The sequence below is a fragment of the Haliotis cracherodii genome, unplaced genomic scaffold (genome assembly GCF_022045235.1).
Source record: "Haliotis cracherodii isolate W230 unplaced genomic scaffold, xgHalCrac1.p SCAF_12, whole genome shotgun sequence".
NCBI lineage: Eukaryota > Metazoa > Mollusca > Gastropoda > Lepetellida > Haliotidae > Haliotis > Haliotis cracherodii.
The window spans coordinates 11,014,362-11,035,201 of NW_027266267.1; the positions used below are offsets into that span (position 1 = coordinate 11,014,362).

Sequence of the window (20,840 nt, forward strand, 5' to 3'; positions counted from 1 at the left end):
TCTTGTCTCCATTCTTCAATTTCTAAATTTGTTATCCCTTTGCATTGCCTTGACAAATAAATATCGCATGCACTAATACAGGTATGTCATACGTTAATTAATAGTTAAGACCAGTAACCATTGCAGATTGCACCACAACAGGCGCTCGAAATAAACGTCCTGTTTGCTAGGCTAGGATTCCAAAACTACTGCGTTAGACCAAGACAGACATACTATTAACCAAACACAGTGATGTTACTTTTCAGGATAGCAGAACTTCACACGCTGCCAATTTCTTCATATGTTCCCAGATGTTCATAGATGTTTGAGGGTTGGACAGCATTTCTATCAAGGGCAACATATTCTCCTCTCGTTTCAGGATGTAGGTTTTCGCCACCTGAAACAAATGCCAAAATTGTATTATACTTTGGGACAACTAGTATTTTAGTCAACAAATTGATTCATAAAAATTAGACGTGAGAACGGCCGACAAGGAATTAAAACAATCCACGCTTCAATCGCACTATGTTTATAAATCATTATGTAGACCCAAGAGTAATGGCTTATTATGTTTATTGCATTGTCATCCGTGAAGATTCGTGGCTAGGAATGGTCCCCAGCAACATATGCTTGTCATAAGAGGCGACTAAATGAAGTAGGTGGTCAGTCTCCATCACATGGTTGCTTGCGTGTCATCGAATCACAAATGCGTGGAATTACGATCTTGAAATCTATCGCCGGATTGTCAGCTCCAGGCTCGGCTATTGGTAAACGTCATATAGCTTGAATGCTGCTATGTAAAGCTTTAAATAACTAACAAATAATAGCATTGCGAATAATACCAGTTAAACCACTTTCCGGGACAATTATGACATCGAAAATAGTAAAACATTATACAGAAACTAGTGCATATGAAAAATGAAATGTGTAGAGGATATTGTACGTGTCGAGGGAAATGTCATTTTTCTCTCATCGAATGCCGGGGCAAAGGAAATATATACTTTTTGTGTAGCTGTCTACCGGAAATTTACATTATTTCATTGCAAAGGAAAAACCTTGAAAGGTGAATTATCCCTAACACTCAGGGGCTGTTCACCACCCCTTGTATTTGCGACTTAAAGAGTGGTTTTGTGTTTGCAAAATCTTAAAAGATATATACACAAGTATCAAAAAGATATTTAGGGTCACGAAAATTCTAAATCATACATTTAGATTTATCAAGTGAAATATCAAGTTTTATGTTAACTGGAGTGAAATGTCAAGTGTTATGTTCACTGCAATGAAAACGTAACTTTTCTCAACTTTTTCAAAATGCCAAACTAGTGTCATGTAAAGGAGTGGACTTACCCATCACACCTGTCTCTGTGGATGTCCCTGTCGTGACTATTCTGTCACCTACAGTAGTAGGGACGTACACATGATTAATACGGAGCCTCGGTCGTTGATGATCATTACCAGAAGCAGATCCTCCCGAGCCGACTACAACATTGTCCTCAGCCTGGTTCCGATTCCCTTGTGACAGAGTTACAACCACGTCATCATGTGCATGCTTGTCTGCTGATCTTGTCACCTGTTTTGACCAACGACAAAAAAGACAGAAAAATTATATACCCCCTCTACTGATACGCTAGTTTAGCTTTGAGACATTTAGGGCAGTGGATAGCCCAGTGGTTTAGGCATTCCACGAAAAGCCGGGTTCGATTCCCCACATGGGTAGCGTGTGAAGCCCTTGGCTGGTGTCCCCGCCGTGATATATATGTATACACACATATGTACTAGCAAATGGTACCCATGGTTAAAAATATATAATTGAATGACAAAATTCATTTTGAAAGTATATTATGTATTATGTATCTTTGCGAACGTTATTTGTCCTATATATGCTATTCAAAAGTAGTCAAGGGACAAAAACATTTTTTGCATATAAATATTAGCTAACTAGCTAACATTGTGACGACTTCTGACAAAATATTTCTTTGATGTCTGAAGAACAGATAACGCAAAACGAACAAACTTTATATTACATTATACACTAGTTTATTACCCTGATGAAAACATTCTTAAACCCCTTAAAATGACGTTCATATAAGTCGCAGAAGCTTCAGTACCTGGTGTAGCCACCGTCAGTATTCACCCTTTCTTGACAATGTTCATCAGGCGTTGATGGATCGCTTACCATTCTGCGACCAAGTCGCCTTTTATGACAAGCATAGTCGCCTTTTACGGCAAGCAAGGATTGCCGAAGACCTATTCTTCTAACCCGGATCTGCACGGGTCCGGGGTAGAATTAAACATGCACAGCTATGTTGCAGCCACTTGATCTTCAATGTGATTAGCTCCCACCACAACACGGGGATGCTGGTCACCTATCCTGACCTTGAATCATCTATGACAAGCAACAAACAATAGTTTAAATGTATCAACAGTGGAATAGATCCGTTACAATGGCACTGTTACCACTTTCAAGAGGCTAGCATACTTCTGGATATGATGGCTGACAATGGGTTGTCCTTTTCAAGGACTATACATCATACCCTTGATATGACGAAGTCGGATGTAACGAATAATCGGTTTTACCGAACCAGTTCAATCATAATCTAGTTCTAATTATCTGTTAGTGTGCATGAATAATGGCTCCGTACATTGTTAGTTGTAAATCATCACAAAATCATTAAAGTCAGATCTACCGCTAATATTGTACAACTTTTGATGCAAGAAATATCTCATAATAGGGTATCCTTGGTGTAGTACTACATGTAGGTGTGACGGCACGTGTCCTTGATCAGTCTCATTAGTGAGTACACAAAAAGCCACTGGTCAATAAAGTACAACCTATAGCTTTTTGGCAGTGAGTGAGTGAGTGAGTGAGTGAGTTGGGTTTAACGCCGCTATTAATATTATTCGAGTTATATCACGGCGTGTCAGCTTGATGTGGGAAGAAAGCCCAAAGTGATGCAGGTCTCGGACGTTTACCACTTCGATGAAACCCACGAGCACGGGCATGGTGCTGACAAACCTAGAAACATAATCGAGGCGAACCAGGATTCGAACCCACGATCATAGGTTACTATCGTGCCCAAGGGACGCAACTCTGCACAGCGAATCGCGGCGCCTTAAACGACTGGGCCACCCGCGAACCCTTTTGGCAGTGCTTTTTCTTGTTTAACAATGATTGTAACTGTGTTACATTGTTTCTGCTGAAATTCTTCAGACGTTCATTGCAATGTGTTTTGAAAATGATTAGTCTTCAGGAATGAAGTTCTATGTAGTAAGCAGTCGTCATGAAGTTACTATATTTAGATGCTGTCATAAATCTACGCATAGGGTATCTCACATACTGCACCTGATTGAAGAGGATGTATAGAACAAGAAGATGTGTCGCACACCCTGAACACTAATCTCTTAAGTTTAAATCAGTTTATGTTTAGGAAGAAGTCTACGCATATTTACAGATAATTGTGCATTTGACCCGATTAAAGCCTTTGCAGTGTAAATATGAGTATGTTAACTACAACTATACCAACTTGTTGTCTATCGAATGGCCGTCACTTCATATGCCACATACACCTTCTATAGAACCTGTGAAGATCCGGGTTAGAATATGTCTTCAGCAAACTATGCTTGACGTTAAGAGAAGTTAAGACATCAGCCGAGAATGAAGTATTTGGTCAATGCACATTCGAACTTATAACGTTAACTTTATTTCTAAATCATCAGTATTCGTGGATACTGTGCACATCTGACATAACATCTGTCCCACAGCAAACGGATCCGATCCCAAGGCTAGTATAGTCACGACATGACGATCAAGACAACACGTGGCAAAACATTATCAAACGAAACATTGATTTGGAATACAGAGAAAAACTTGACGTAAATAACGTTACAACGTAACATACTTTCAATCATTGTGGGGCATAAGAAGTAGTGTCCCAGATTTGATGAATGTAGCGTTTGCTGCAGCTTGGGCCATCGTCTTACCTATATGGCTCGGTAACCAACACAAAATGATGTCTCATTGGCCAGAAGCAACATTATTATTTCATTGAATTGATGTCAAGTAAAAGGTACTGCTCACAAGAGCCATTTTACATCGGCCGAAGTCGGGACAGGGAGTTTGAAATATAATGAGTTATGTTATTTTCTAGAGCTGTTAAAATAGCCTTTGATTGTAAACATAGAGTATGATATACTTCTCTATCCACTGGCACTGTCGTCATCCTTGGATTTTCCTGTAAGTATATAAGATTATAGTAGTGTTTTTAATATAATAGGGTGCTGTTTTTGAAATGTCTCATCAGCCTCAATGGACAGACTGTCAAAAGGAAATGTTCAGAAAGAACAAATGCAGAGTGTCAGGTCTTGATGATGAATTGATTCCAGGTATTAAAGGTATTTTTTTGCAAGCAAAAACCTATTTGATGGAGCCATTTTCCAGTTTAGAACGATGGAGCGAGCTGTTCAAATGAAGAAGGGTTGACTGATGTTCTCCCAGTTTTGATATAGGCACAACATTTAAGGAATCTAGTGCCTTCTTTTATATGTGCAAGAAAGTAGGGTGGTGATATATAAGAATGTGGTTTATTTTAATCCTTTATCGGTCACAAGAATTGATGTAATGACAGAAGCACAACTTTAATTTTATTAGAAGATTGGTTTAATGGAGAGTGTTTATTCATTTCTACCTTACGTCCATCGTTTTTGTTTCTGAGATTCTTGACTAATATGAGGATGCCGATGATAACGATGATAAAGATGAATATCCCCATGACTATCGCAGCTATGGAGCCCGCCTTGTCACTGTGAAAACTGTTTTCTGAAAGAGTAATATCATTTTCTTAATAATACATTAAGCATTGGAAAGGTAGTTTTAATTAGTTTTGAAAAACGTACGTAGTTATTCTGGAATTGTTTTCTATGTTTGACACAAATTTTAAGCTATTACGTGCACATGCAGAATGACAGCATACTATTATCGAAAACATAACCTGGTATAATGCGTGTAATGTAAAAGATATCTGTGCGCTTGTAGGGGTCAACAATTACATTATTTATTATATATTCCTACCACAATGTCACAAGCTTTCGTCTTGGACAGAGAGATCAACAATATGGAAATGATCTGTCTGTAACTGGTGGAATGTTCTTCCCATTGCCCTAAGAAACTATAACATCCATCAATTATTCAGTCTTCAGGGACCGACCATTTGTAGCTGTAACTGAAATAAAATTAATCTCGATACAAAATCCTAGCCCCGCCCTAACCCTTCTAAGAATATCAAATGGCTGGTTCCTAACATGAATAAATATGATGGTTTTCATAACCTAATATGTTTAACATAAATGGTTATGTACGAGTGCACCACGTACCGTTTTCAAGACTTAGCAGTTGAACACCTTCACACAAAAGTGCCTGACGAAAGTTTCCACATTCGAAGGATAGCTTCACAATCCCGAAATGTGAAGCTGTCATACGTTGCTTGACGACAAAGTATTCCTTTGTAGTATCATTAACGGTTTCATTGAAGAGTGTTATATCATTCTTCCCCATCATTAACAGAAGTGGGGCTGCATCAGAGCAGTAATATCTTGAAATTGAAATAGTCAGTAACAGATCCTCGCCAATGCGCAGGGAACTTGTGTCCCGTTGACTTGTTATTTGGCATGCTGGTATACCTGTAATTAAATGGGATACTATTCTGATACATATTTAACGGCATTCATTTTGCAACACCAATAACTTACTTTTGTAAAAGCTAAAGAGCCAAAGAGTGGTGAGTTTTTTTAAAAAGGCACAGACACAAGAAGTCACCAGACTAATATTATATCAGTACATCATGTCCATGTCGCTTCGTGACATCGGTGATCAAAGAAGAGGGTCGTCTTAAATAAATGTTATGACTGTGACTGATGCATTCATCGTGCATATGCTACACACTCTGTGTAGTCAACCGCCAGTCGCAACGTGTCAAGCGATCAATACAACGTTTGAGTGCCAACAACTGGAAAACCAGGTCTAGGAAGATTTTTTTTGGAATTGGGTAATATTAGAGCACCGGGAAAAGAGTTTGGCCTCTGGTTTCACAACTAATCATCCCCGCTGATATGCTTAATGTCATGAAAAACACACACGTGTTCTGACAAGAACGAAGATACAAAATATATGTATCGCCATTCAACTTCGCGAATTCCTAAAAAAACGACCCTAGTTTCGTTATCACGCACTGATCCATGTACTATTCTCAATGTATCCTACCAATCAAATAACTGACGTTGTTTTCCACATTAACTGTGTGAAGCGTGAAGAAGTTTAGATGCTTAGAAATAATCAATTGAATCGAAATCGTACTATGTTTGTTATCTGTGATAGTGATTCCTATATTGGACACAAACATATACACCTTCTCTTAGACGATAGATATTGAAACTTTTATAACTTATGAATCAGAACAAACAATCGTGTTAGAATGTTGGACTGGCAGATGGTCATTCTGTACCTATGGGGGCGGTAGAGTAGTCTTGTGGTTAAAGCGTTCGCTCGTCACGTCGAAGACGCGGGTTCGATTCCCGACATGAATACACTGTGTGAAGTCCATTTCTAGTGACCCCACCGTGATATTGCTGGAATATTGCTAAAAGCGGCGTAAAATCAAACTCACTTCCTCACTCACTCTGTACTTACGGTCAAGTAAAAATGTAACGCCTCCACAGGAAATTGTCCTACTCCTTTGGCAGATTAATTCCAGTCGTACATCTCCAAAGTGTTCTTTTGTCATATTTATTTCTTTGACAGCGGTGATATTTGTAGGGCCAGTCACATGTACAGCTGTAGACAGTGTCTCCCGAACGCTCCCGACAAGGAGTGAAACGTTAAAAGCTATAGAGCAATAGTAGTTCTGGATGGTAACTGTCAGTGATATCTTCCCATGCAGGAGAACTGGGCAGGTGTCAACAGTTATGCTGCATGTCGCGTTCTCTGAAAATTATTATACATAACAATCTAACATGAAACACTCTGGTAGGAATGTTAACGGACATTCACACTTTACAACTAGTTTTATACAATTTGTTGTATGCAACACATGGTATGCCACTTGTTGTACGTGATTTGTACAAAGAAGGACATGCTCTATTTGCAAACGACAAATTGTATGAGAGCTAGCCAATCCCAAACTTGATAAAATCACGTGGTATTTACACGTCCATTTGTAAAAAAATGGCGACTCCGTTACACGTCCAAAACCTCGGCTTTTCGGTATCCAAAGTTGTACCACTAAAGGGCCTATTAAAATTAGGAACGAAGAATAACACTTAAACATTTTGACATTTTCATCGTTCTAATTCTCAGGTTCAGCTGTTATTTGAAACGGCAGGCCATGTGACTGTACACTGTAGGCCCAGATGAGATTAGGTCCATAATACGTTTCTAAAATTTTAAATACACCACACACACAAATATACGTCACAGTTTTGGATTCTGTGGTACAGTATCTGTTATGCGATGCCTTTAATATCTATCTTAATAAAAAATATATGTACAGCAAGCAACATAGGAAAATAGTGTATTGGTTATTTTGAACTCTTGGTCATATCGCATATTACAAACATGATGACCTTCTTATTAACTGTAAATGTACAGGCTGAATATGCGGATGCAATATGATAATAGTATGTCACAGCCTACGTTCTGCTTCTTACTTTTAGCACTTGAGAAAAGAATATACTTGGAAATGGAGGAATATTACTCTCGTTGAGTAAAATACTCTTCTGAACTCACCGATTTTCGTAACACCACCACAGGTAAAAAGCGTACTATTTGAGCTGATAAATTCCAGTCTTACATACCCAAAGTCTGTTTGTGTCATATTTATTTCAGTAGAAGCGGCGACGTTTTCAGATGGCCTAAAGGTGGTTCCTGAACTCTCCCGACAATAAGTGGCTCCCGACAATAAGTGAGAATATAAAAGCTGCAGAACAATAGTAGCCCTGGATGCTTGCCGTAAAAGTCGACTATGTTTGTCGTATGAGGCGACTAACGGGACCGGGTGGTCAAGCTCGCTGACTCGGTTGATGCCTGTCATCGTATACCAATTGCGTGGATTGATGGTCATGATGTCAATCATTGGATTGTCTGGTCCAAACTCGATTATTTACAGACCGCCGTCATGTAGCTGGAATATTGCTGAGTGCGGCGTAAATTAACAAACAAACAAACTGTACATGTCAGGGATATCTCATCATGTAGTTGATCTGACCATGTCTGACCATCCTGAATAATTAGGTGTGTTTGAACGCAATTTGTACATTTCGAAAAATGTCACGGTCATTCGTTCACCCCAAATAATCATCAACCTTGCAAAGCACTTACTCAAGTACACTTGTCAAGATCACAGATAATCTTGTATATTTTAATTATATGTTAGTACTTCAGATAGATGTATTACGGTATGGTTACATTAGTATATTAAGCTTAGCGAGTTGTTTTTAGATATTGTCAGGTAATACTATGGGAACGGGTTAGGTTCAGGGAAGCGTGACTGGGTACGGCTGATAGCTGGGGAGTTAATTGGTGTAACAATAGGGAGGTCAGAGGTAGCTTGGGCTTTGGGGTCAGTTTAAATAGCGGGGCAGGGTAATAATTTGTACAGTCAGCCAGAATCAGCATGGTCATGTAAGGCATGGACTAATATTGTGGGAGACTTCTACTCTGGTTGGCGTAAGTTTTTACATTTATTGTTTCATGTTGAATTGTATTTTAGAGGATAGAATTTTGAGTTATGTATTTTTTCCAAACGTAATTATATACACCTATTGATGGTAATAGCGTAAAGTCACTGTAACAATTAACCACAACATGATCAAAGTATAAACAGTTCAACTCAGTAATATGTAAATCGGAGTATTGGTGCATTGCTGTATGTATTGTGAGGTAGTGACACATACCTCAGTGACTGTAATTGCGTATATTACATTGTAGTGTCCCGGAACTGGCCGGTTAACCTTAGAGTGCGTAGGAGGGAAGAACCTCCGATATTACGTAGGAGGAAGTAACAACCTCCAACATCACGTAAGGAGAGAAGTTCTCCGACCCAACGTAAGGAGAGAAGTATCTTCGTCTCCGTGGCACATCGTAGGATGAACACAGCCGTGGCATCCATGTAAACAGGCACCCCTAACTCCGTGGGGACAACATCGCCTGGGTGGAAAGATCACCATTCGTCATTACGAGGAAGAATTCTCGTATGAACTGCTCAATAACATCAGAGATTCTAAAGTTCTGTATAGAACTGTTGTGACAGTGACAGTGAAGTGGCTTTGTATCTTTTTTTTTTTTTTTTTTTTGTGGTTGTGTGTTGTTGTTGTATATATATATATACACACACAAAGTTTTACTGTGTATTAGTTGTGTTATTCTTAGAACATCTGTATTAGTGTTAGTATTTTTAGAAGTAGACTATTAGTATTAGGATAGTTGTATTGTTAGTAGTAGATATTTGTATTGTTAGTAGTAGATATTTGTATTATTAGTAGTAGACATTTGTACTGTTAGTATTAAGATATTAGTATTAGTAGTAGGTGGTAGTATTGTTATTGGTAGGAGAAGCTAGTTTAGTTAGTTGTGTTAGTTAATTTGGTATTAGTTTGAATTTAGATATTGTTATTGGGATTTAAAATTACTTTAAGGGAGGGAATAAATCTGTATTACAATCTCATTTGTGTTTGTGGTTGATTCAATACGTGACATTCAGCAACAACAAGACTGCTGTACACAAAGTTATTGTCGCCATCAGCACACCCCCATTGCACCGTGTGTCTCTGTTGTACGCGCAGTATCGTTAGTTGAGTGTAAGTTGAGTTTATAGGAACTGCCTGGAATCCGTTGACAGGTACGCAGCCTGTTTGTGAACACTGTGGACTGTTCCCAATTGGAGCCTTGTAAATGATGGTAGAGAAGGTTTGAGATGTAGAGCAGCTCAGACTAGTAGGCTCGTTCAGGTAGGATACCTCAGGGGAATGGATCTGAACCAGACCTGTGAGAAGGAACAGGAATATAACAACATAAAGACCGAGAGCTGGTCACTTGAATGCCTTATGTGATGCGAGTAATGTATAAGTGTGAGCTAACGTTTAACGTCACAAATGTATGATCAATATGAGTTATATATTGAGTGTGAGTGAGTTAACGTTAAACGTCACTAATGTATAATCAGTGTGAGTCTGTTAAAGCATAGCGTCACTAATGTATAATGAGTGTGAGTGAGTTTAAGTTTAACGTCCCTTATGTATAATGAGTGTGAGTCAGTTCAAGTTTAATGTCACTAATGCATAATGAGTGTGAGTGAGTTAAAGTTTTACTTCACTTATGTATTATGAGTGTGAGTGAGTTGAAGTTTAACGTCACTTATGTATAATGAGTGTGAGTCGGTTCACGTTTAACGTCACTAATGTATTATGAGTGTGAGTTAGTTAAAGTGTAACGTCACTAATGTATAATGAGTGTGAGTGAGTTAACGTTTAACGTCATTATCTATAATGAGTGTAAGGTGAATTGAAGTGTAACGTCACTAATGTATAATGAGTGTGGGTGAGTTGAAGTTTAACGTCACTGATGTATAATGAGTGTGAGTGAGTTAAAGTTTTAATTCACTTATGTATAATGAGTGTGAGTGAGTTAACGTTAAACGTCAGCTATGCATAATGGGTGTGAGTCAAATAAAGTGTAACGTCACTAATGTATAATGAGTGTGAGTGAGTTAACGTTTAACGTCACTTACATGTATGTATAATGAGTGTTAGTGAGTTTATGTTTAACGTCACTTATGTATAATGATTGTGAGTGAGTTAAAGTTTAACGTCACTAATGGATAATGAAGACATATGTTTGAGTGCATACATTCAAATATTTTGAACCGTTATGTTCGGGTTGTTACAGCACTAATGTTGTGTCTGTATAGATGTATTGATTTCATAGCATTTGATTCATTAACCAAGCAATTTCGTTTGCCTTCGTGTTTCTATAAACTTTAAATGAAAGGCTCCATCCGCTAGCGGACTAATGATTGGCTGATAATCGAGTGTGGCTACAGTTTCTGTGTGTGTTTCAATGACTATAGTAAACTGTGAAGTAAGAATTGTTGAATTGTTCTTAATAATTGACTTGAATATAGTGTTTCGATTCCAGAGTTATATACGTACAGAAGGATGTACACACGTTGCATTATCCGCTACCTCCATAAACGCAGCTTAAGTCTTAAATACCTTCCCAAAATTATCTCCGCTCAAAAATAATAAATACATAATTTGTCTGCAGGTTTTATCAAGAAGGAAATGCTGGATTTCCAAGAAAAATACATATTTTTGGCTCCTTTCACAGACCCATATTTCGTGTTTTGAATCTCTGCGCGATAGAAATATCTCGTCTCCAAAACTACAATAATGTTTCATTGAAATAGTGATGGTTGTTCCGTCTCACCCCTGGAGGGGATCTGGCGGTTTAGATAACCCCGGGTCGGGAGCCTCAAGCAACGATAAACTCGAGTTACTGGCTTAACTTTGGTTGTATTACGTGTTCTCGACTCTTGTACAGGGTAAATGGCTGAAACAAACAAAACAGCCAATATCTATAATGTCTATATTCCATATAGCATATGCCCGTGAAACGTTATGTCGAGGCGTGAGAGTCTATACATAGATTACCGAACAACATGACGATGATACACACAATGGTGAATGAGAAGTCAGATTTGAAAGGAGCATATGCATAATGGTTTTACAGTAATGACATTACTCACACTATGATTGCCTACGGGTTGCGAGGTTTATCGCTTAACGAATACGGGTGAGAACCAAAACACATGGCCCGCTCGGAGGCCATTTTGCACGTGAGCGCAAGAAAAGGTAACGCCATGCAGAAGAGTGCACATCCATACCGCTAAAAAAGAGTTAGTGAATACCACTCAAAATAACTTGTTACGGAGAAACAGAACAATGGTCAAACGTATAAAGCGTACATATAATAGGACAGTACTGTACCGAGGCGTGTTTCTGTGGATGTGTCAATTATCTTGAAACAAGAGTCCAGTTTGAAATGCAAGCAACTAGGTTATATGACTATACAAAGACGTCATATCAAACCGGATGAAATCATCAGCAGGTATATGGATTTACTGCCTATAGATATTACATGACCATCACTGTAGTATCAGTTAAATTCCTCCGTGAAATACTTTGCGTCCGTTTCATTTAAATTTGAACCAATGGTAATAATTTCAACAAATTCATGCCGAATCAACAACAAAAAGCAATTTTGGTAAATTTAGTACAGCGATGAAAAATGTGATTTCGTGATTTGTCATAAATTAATTATAACATCATATAAACAAAAATGGAAACCTACTGTCTGCGACATGCAATGTTAGGTTTGCCAAGACGTAGAGGACAAGGACAAATCTGTTGATGGAAGTCTTCATCTGTCAACATAAGACACGTGGTAGGTATTAATAACTGCCACCATGCGATCTAACATGTTTTACACGTACACAAAACGTGCACATTGCCAGGACAATATCATTTTCATTCAGGCAAATGAAGAATACGGGAACAAAATTCACGTTGAAATAAATTATAGGTATCTCAAATACGTATAATTAATTATAGGTATCTGCAATTACCGATATCTTGAAAACTTAACTGAACTTGAAACTTGCTGGGAAACAACATTCGCTTTTTGATATCGTTTTATGATTTAAAGATATCAAACATTCATATTCTTTATCAATATCAGTAATTCAATTCCTGAAGAGCGAGAGAGAGAGAGAAGGAAAGAGAGGGAGGGAAGAGAGAGAGAGAGAGAGAGAGAGAGAGAGAGAGAGGAAGGGGCAAAGAGAGAGAGAGAGTGAGAGAGAGAGAAAGGGGAGATAGAGAAGAGAGGGAGAGATAGAGAAGAAGGGAGGGGGAAGAGAGAGAAAGGGAGGGTGAGGGACACAAAGGAGAGAGAGAGAGAGAAGGGAGAGATAGAGAGAGAGGAGAGAGTGAGCGGAGAGAGAAAGAAGAGAGAGAGGGGGAAAGAGAGAGAGAGAGTTAAAGAGAGAAAGAGAGGGGAGAAAGAGAAGGAAAGAGAGGGAGAGGGAGAGAGAGAAGAGACAGAGAGGGAGAAATAGAGAGAGACGGGAAAAAGAAAGAGAGGGGAGAGTTAAAATGGGAGAGAGAGAGGGTGAGGGAGACAGAGAGATAAAGGGAAAGAGAGAGAGAGAGAGAAGCAAAGAGAGGGAGAGATAGAGAGAGGGGAAAGAGAGAGAGAGGGTGGGGGAAAGAGAGGGGAGAGTTAAAGAGGGAGAAAGAGAGAGAGAGAAGGTTAGAGAGGGAGAAATAGAGAGAGGGGAAGAGAGAGAGGGTGGGGAGAGTATGGGAGAGAGAAAGAGAGGGTGATGGAGACAGAGAGAGAGGGGAGGGAAGAGACAGATAGAGGGAAAGAGAAAGAGAAAGAGAGAGAGGCGAAAGAGAGGGGAGAGTTAAAGAGGGGAAAGAGAGGGTGAGGGAGACACAGATATAAAAGGAAAGAGAGAGATGAAGAGAGGGTGAGAGAGAGAGAGAAAGAGGGAGAGAGGGAGGAAAGAGAGTGAGCGGGGAGAGAAAAAGAGAGAGAGGGGAAAAAGAGAGAGGGAGAGTTAAAGAGAGAGAAAGAGAGGGAAGAGAGAGAAGGAAAGAGAGGGAGAGGGAGAGAGAAGAGAGAGATAGACCGGGAAATAGAGAGAGGGGAGAGTTAAAGAGGGAGAGAGAGAGGGTGGGTGAGACAAAGAGATAGAGGGAAATAGAGAGAGAAGTAAAGAGAGGGAGAGATAGAAATAAGGGGAAAGAGAGAGAGAGGATGGGGAGAGTATGATAGAGAGAAGAGAAAGAGAGAGAGGCGAAAGAGAGGGGAGAGTCAAAGAGGGGAAAGAGAGGGTGAGGGAGACACAGATATAAAAGGAAAGAGAGAGATGAAGAGAGGGTGAGAGAGAGAGAAAAAGAGGGAGAGAGGGAGGAAAGAGAGTGAGCGGGGAGAGAAAAAGAGAGAGAGGGGAAAAAGAGAGAGGGAGAGTTAAAGAGAGAGAAAGAGAGGAAAAAGAGAGAAGGAAAGAGAGGGAGAGAGAAGAGAGAGATAGACCGGGAAAAAGAGAGAGGGGAGAGTTAAAGAAGGAGAGAGAGAGGGTGGGTGAGACAAAGAGATAGAGGGAAATAGAGAGAGAAGTAAAGAGAGGGAGAGATAGATAGAGGGGAAAGAGAGAGAGAGAGGATGGGGAGAGTATGATAGAGAGAGAAAGAGAGGATGGGGAAGACACAGAGATAAAAGGAAAGAGAGAGAGAGTTAGAGAGGGTGAGAGAGAGAGGGTGAGAGAGATAGAGAGAGTTAGAGGGAGAGATAAATATAGAGGGAAAGAGCGAGAGAGGGGAGAGTAAAAAGAGAGAAAGATAGGGTGTGAGAGAGAGACATGTCAGGGATATATCATCATGTAGTCCTGGATGGCTACTGTGCGTCAGGGATTTATCATCTTGTACTACTGGATGGCTACTGTACATGTCAGAGATATATCATCATGTACTCTTGGATGGCTACTGTACATATCAGGGATATCTTCTATGTAGTCCTGAATGGCTAGTGTACATGTCAGGAATAATTATCTTATTATATAGTCCTGGATCGCTACGGCACATGTCATGGATATATTATTATGTAGTCCTGGGTGGCTACTGTACATGTCAGGGATTTCTCATAATGTAGGATGAGTTCATCCTATATAATTAGATGTGTGTGAACGCAATTTGTATATTTTGAAAAACGCTCATTCGTTCACCCTAAATAACCACAAAGCTTACAAAGACAAAGCTCTACATTTTGCTTAGTAAAGAGGAGACTACAATAAACAAAGTTATTGTCGCCGTCAGTACACCCCCATTGTCCTGCATGTCTCTGCTGTACGTTCAGTATCGTTAGTTAAGTGTTAATAGAGTTTATAGGAACTGCCTGGAATCCGCTTACACGTAGTTTGTCGCCTAGTTTGTCTGGGAAGTAGTATTGCGCGTGTTAAACTATCAAACATATAGAGTTTATCATGCGAGCATATTTGGGGATGTTAAATATACTTTTAGTATTACAGTGTGGAACATACTTAACATAATGTATGCTAATACTGTTGCATGTCATGTTTCTTCCTCAAGAAAGTGAACTGAACTCAGGGGGAATATTATTTAAGATATATTTCCAACATGATTGTGAAACTTCGATGTAATGGAAACATGCACCTCGTGTAGTTATGTTTCGTCAACGAGCGTTTTCACGAGCTTATGCATGTTGCTTGTGGAAAGGTTATCTATGGTAGTGTAAATACTGGTCCAAGTAGCTACTATGTTAACATTTATGTATTGTGCTTTCAATTGTGGGCAGAGAAGAAAGGGTTAGGTGCGGTTTGGAAACGGCAATTCACTGAACAAAATAAACCATATTTACTTGAAAACACCTTGCTTTCCTTTTCATGAATGTAACAGTCACCTTCACAAAGGTAGCGTCGCCCGGACCCTTCAGTGAATGTGCCGTTGAGATCGTATGATTTGAATGCACTAGTGTGTACCCAACAGAGTTAGGGAATGTATTTTCAAAACCGTCAGTCGCCAAAGACATGAACACATAACATGCTGACAACAACCAAAGTCACAAAGATCCACGTCAACACTATCTAAAACTCACAGTCATATACAATTTTACATTTGTGAATGAGTTATTAAGGATGCATGAGTTATTCGCTCCGTATTTTCTTAATATTACATTTCAGTAAGAATCTGCAGTGGGTGTTTCATGGATATTCAATTGACACGCTGAAACTGTCACTTGTTTCAAATGTATGTATGTTATGGAGGATAACAAAGAACGTTGCATGCATGGATTACTGAAGACCTATTCTAACCCGGATCTTCATGGGTATATTGTCATGGAGCTGTGCTCTAATGATCAGTTGTGTCATAGATTAGGAATAAAGTTATAATGAAAATTCGTTAATAGGTTTATTAATAACAGCTAACTGTACAAAGAGATGACAATCAAAGATCAGACACACCCAATCTGTGCTGACAAAGATCACATATTAATTACATTAGCGCAGATATACAAGCGGCTTAACTAAGCAACTGAATTACAGTTATAAATAAAAATTAGAAGCTAAAAAAACACTTTGACAACATACCGACCAGATGCGTAGACAGACATTTAACTCAGCTGCGACCAATTAACACCCGAGTCAATAAACTCAACAGTCTAATGAGTGAATTGCCTCAGCTGGGTTAAATAAAGTGAAATAAACACAAAGGCTCAATCCCTAAAATACGCCACTTGAACAAATAAAATAGACAAAAACGTCTGAATATCAATCTATTCCAATAGACTAAAGACTCCATGACTTAAACTTCCCCAAAAACTAGACAATCACGGGAAGGTTGGTTGTCCACGGATTACTACAAAAACGAAGTATGAAAAACCCTAACCCAAGTTTAAAGTCAGTAGTATTTAAAGTCTGCCCCGTAATCATTTACGAACGAAACCAGAGTTTGGAATTACCAGTCAGTATTTAATCGGCCCGTTAACGGTCTAATGAAGCCTGACACAACACATGTATTCAAATAATGTCACCATCAGATGAAAAAGGTATGTTAAGAACTACCTGAGTAAGTCAGTCACTATGACAGGACGTTGCAATAGATTTACATCAAGTACAAGACGTCAAAATGGCTGACACGATAAACGTGACGGGAGAGATTTCGGAAGATGTTTATGAACCTGTGGCAGTTACATTTGTTAGTCATCACTGATCAACTGATCGATCATTCTAAGGTGATTAAAGATGTGTCAAATAGACACTGAGGTCAATTCATAGATTGCTACAGACTGCCACTGTCAGCCTAGACACGGATCGAGTCGATACTACAATAGTTTAGATGTGCATTTCTTCGTTTGTTCACTAGGATGGCTTGTGGTGAGGATATTCGTGAACGATCATGCAGTAATACTGTCTGACGTTTCTCAATGTACATTAAGACGCTGAGTTCAAGATTATAGGGTCTAAATGATCAGAAAGAACACTTCTATATGTATTCGCGCTGGGGAATTCCCAAGGGTTTCGCGGTAATGTGGAAGTAGTCCGTTAGTGTTTACGTCATTTCAAGAACACGGTTTCGTAAAAAAACGTATGAACGTCAATTTCGTGGTCATGTTACCTACCTCTCGTCCAATGGAAAAAACAGTATATTGTGGAAACTTCAAATTCAAAAAAAATATGTTCATGATTAAACGTAGAAAACAGAATAGAATAACACTGTATTACATCATTTACAAAAAAAAAACATAAGGTTTTCGCCATGTCTTGACAAGTGGAGGACATTTCTTTATTTGCCAAATCAGTGACACAAATCCATTATTTTGACCATATGTTCCTATGTTTTTGTCCAGGTGAACAATTGCCTTTTCATGTGGACTTGGCCTCGTACAATCGACTCTGCTTTGGCAGATATATCTCACGCAAATAAAAAGGTTTTGCCGTTTTATTTGTGCTGCTTCAAAAGTTTTTGAGAACACCTATTTTATGCACCAAGGTCATAAACATGAAGCAAAGGCCATAACAAAACTAAATAGACAATACTACACGCATTCTTAGAAAGTTCACGCGTTTCGTAATAATGCTATCTAACGAGAATGAGTGTGGTATTTTATTTATTACCCACGTTAACTATGTATTTAAGTGTAAATGCATAACTTTCGTTCGTTAACAGACCAAACTGAAACCGGCTGCAAATCTTGTTGCGCATGGATATATATATATGCCCATATATGGGCATTGTTGACATGTCTATGCATACGCAATAAGAGCATGTTCCTGCTGTTGTGTGTGCAAATATGACAGCACCAACGCTGAAGATTGTTTCAAAAGAATGTCTTCAAGTTATGCAAGGGCAAGTACACGGGACAACTGTAAGAAAAAGTCAATATTCGCGCCGCTTTGAATCTCTAACCAACACTCGGTCACTCCCACCGACGGGGTCCCAGCTGAACAATCACAATGATTCGGTTTTCATGATCAATCAGCTGAATGAATATCCTGTCCGCACTATGTTGGAAGAGGGAAATCAGAGAGTTCGCCAAAGACGTTTACATGTATGTTAACTATACGACCCTTTGCTGAAGACGTGAAAATCCACAAACTCAGCTTTGATCTTGTGTCAGTGACAGCTTTGACCGAAGGGCAAGGTCATCATCGAAATAAGAAAAGACATCCGTCTTCAACTCACTGCATTTTACGATAGAGATCAATAGGTAATGTTATTGTTCACATTTTGGATGTTTTCGAATGGTTTGTATCAGAACTTTTCACATTAAGTGATCTCTCCGTGTATGTTCATTTATGAACAAACACCTTCAATGTTACAAAATATCACAAAATACGCTTCGAAGCGGACACTGATAGCACATACGGAGCATCTAACATAAATCTAGATACCTGTTTAAACTGACTTCATTTCACCCCACTTATCCTTTTACGTTAAATCAAATTAAAAGTCGCGAAAGTGGTCGGAAGCGTTATGTTCATAGGGACCCGGCCCTGACCTATCGGTATTGCAAATGGATATAGCTCGAGTTACGGATTATATCGAAATAATATCTGTAGCAGCTTCATGCACAATTAATATAGAAGTTGATGTGTGTGACTATCTTGTTTGGTTTATTCAATTGTTTCTAAATCTCTCTCTCTCTCTCTCTCTCTCTCTCTCTCTATCTCTCTCTCTCTCTCTCTCTCGCTGACTTGTAGTTGCAAAAAGAATTATGTCTCGATATTTTTTTTTTATGAATGAAAAAAGTAGTTCCGGTGTGACGAATAAAACGAGGTAAACCATGTACGACACACGTATTCTAAAAATAAACATTGTGCTTTCTCCAGACAAATATCCGCACGTTCCATCTATATAACTTCAGTAGTTTGCAAACTGAACCTAATTTTGAGACCTCAGCTGAGGTGTTCCTCCTCACAGCTTCTCACTGAAGTCACATGTCACATGTATTTTAATTGGATTGGCAAACTCGTTTTGCAACTGTTTCATGTACTCTGACAATGACAAGTCATGAACTTCACACATGTGACAAAACAACATATTGTATCCAATCGGAATAAAAGCATAACGACAATGTCTTCTCAGTTTTGAGAGAATAATGATATCAATGATTGCTATATTTTACTTACTGAACTAAGTTCAGGCATAGAGGAGAAAGGGCCGTCTTTTGCCCCTCTACTCGTCCAATTTAGGTCGAGAGACAAAGTGTTTCTGCCATAGAAGAGGACTTCTATTTCCTCAGTTGCCCGAATGTTAGGCAAATCAAAAAGTGTAATTCCTCAACTGTTGGACAAGTTGCAATGATACCTACGCTTGGCAGGCCTACAGACACGATACTTAGGCAAAAATGTTTCATAGCATTACTTGGACTATGCAAAAGATTCAAATTTGATATTGTTATCAGAAGATAAGTCCGAACAATAACAGGAAGGCGAATGCCAACATCCACTGTTAAACCACGTTTACATCACGTTTACTGACGAATAAAGGTTTAGCCCATGCAGAACACGTTGAGGAGAAAATGCATACGGACATTGCAATGGCCCGCTCAGTCCCAAGATCTTGCGACATGTATTTAGGTACGGGACCCAAGTTGGCTGGCGACAGACTGGGGAAAAGAAGGAATGTAACTCTCAAGTATGCCATTCCTATTCTTGGGTTATGCCGCCTTCATTTAAACAGAACGGATACCTCATACATACAAGTGCATAAGGGGGATCTCTCCTTAAGTTTAACCTGTTTATATATTCAAATGCGTTATGAACAAAACGCACATGTGTGTACTTTTGTTTAAAGCAGTGATTCAAATAATCCTAAGTATGTACGTCCAGAAGCGCAGACTTAAAATACAGTTTGTGTTTTAAACAAAACTCCCACGCAAAGAAGGTATTTGTATGTGTGTTCCCAGTTGACTATGACACAAACGCGGGATTTCGAATGCTTGTTCTTTTATTCTTGGCGTTTATGTCGCATCTCGATCACTATTTCTAATCATCTTCCTTGAATAAAAACAGGAAACGTTTTCTCTCATCTATTTTCTACTGACCTATATCAGTTAAGATAACAGAACAACTCGAGGAGTTTATTCTAGCGGCATCGCACGTGGCCTGTCGTGACCCATCGCCCATGCCTGGGACACAAAAGATACACCGGCACACCAGAGCGAACCAAGATTGTCATCCGCAAAGACTATATTACATCATTCCTAATTACATTAATCCGTTAGATTCGAAATCATCTCGCTGTGAATAATCAGGTGTTTATTAGTCAGCCACAGAGTATGTTTATGCTCACTATCAATTGTTGATATATCATCGTATGGATATGTGAACCAAGAACAAGTATCTCAAACTTGATACAGAATGAATGACAATGATTGATTTATACGCAATATTGCATATGAGTATTTGTTTTTGCAAACAACTTATTGACACAATCCATCTAAATGCATAACGAGAGTAGGTATTGATAAATATACAGTGTATTTTAGTCAGAATTTTCTTCTAAACCTACGTCACAAACGTACCGACACAAGGTTGGCAGATATAAGTCAAAACAATGTTGAGAGGACCAAACACAATGCACCAAATTTGTTTATTTCTTTGTTGTTTCACGCCGCTGTCAGCAATGTGCTGGCGGTCTATGAATAATCGAGTCTGGACCAGACAATCCAGTGATTGACATCGTGAGCGTTGGTCTATGAAATTGGGATACGATGCCACGCGTCTACC

General features: G+C 39.0%; 1 pseudogene; it reads right to left on the reverse strand.

The window, feature by feature from the left end:
- Positions 1 to 239: 239 nt before the first annotated feature.
- LOC139457537 (uncharacterized) lies at positions 240 to 12,449 on the reverse strand (annotated as a pseudogene).
- Positions 12,450 to 20,840: the final 8,391 nt, after the last annotated feature.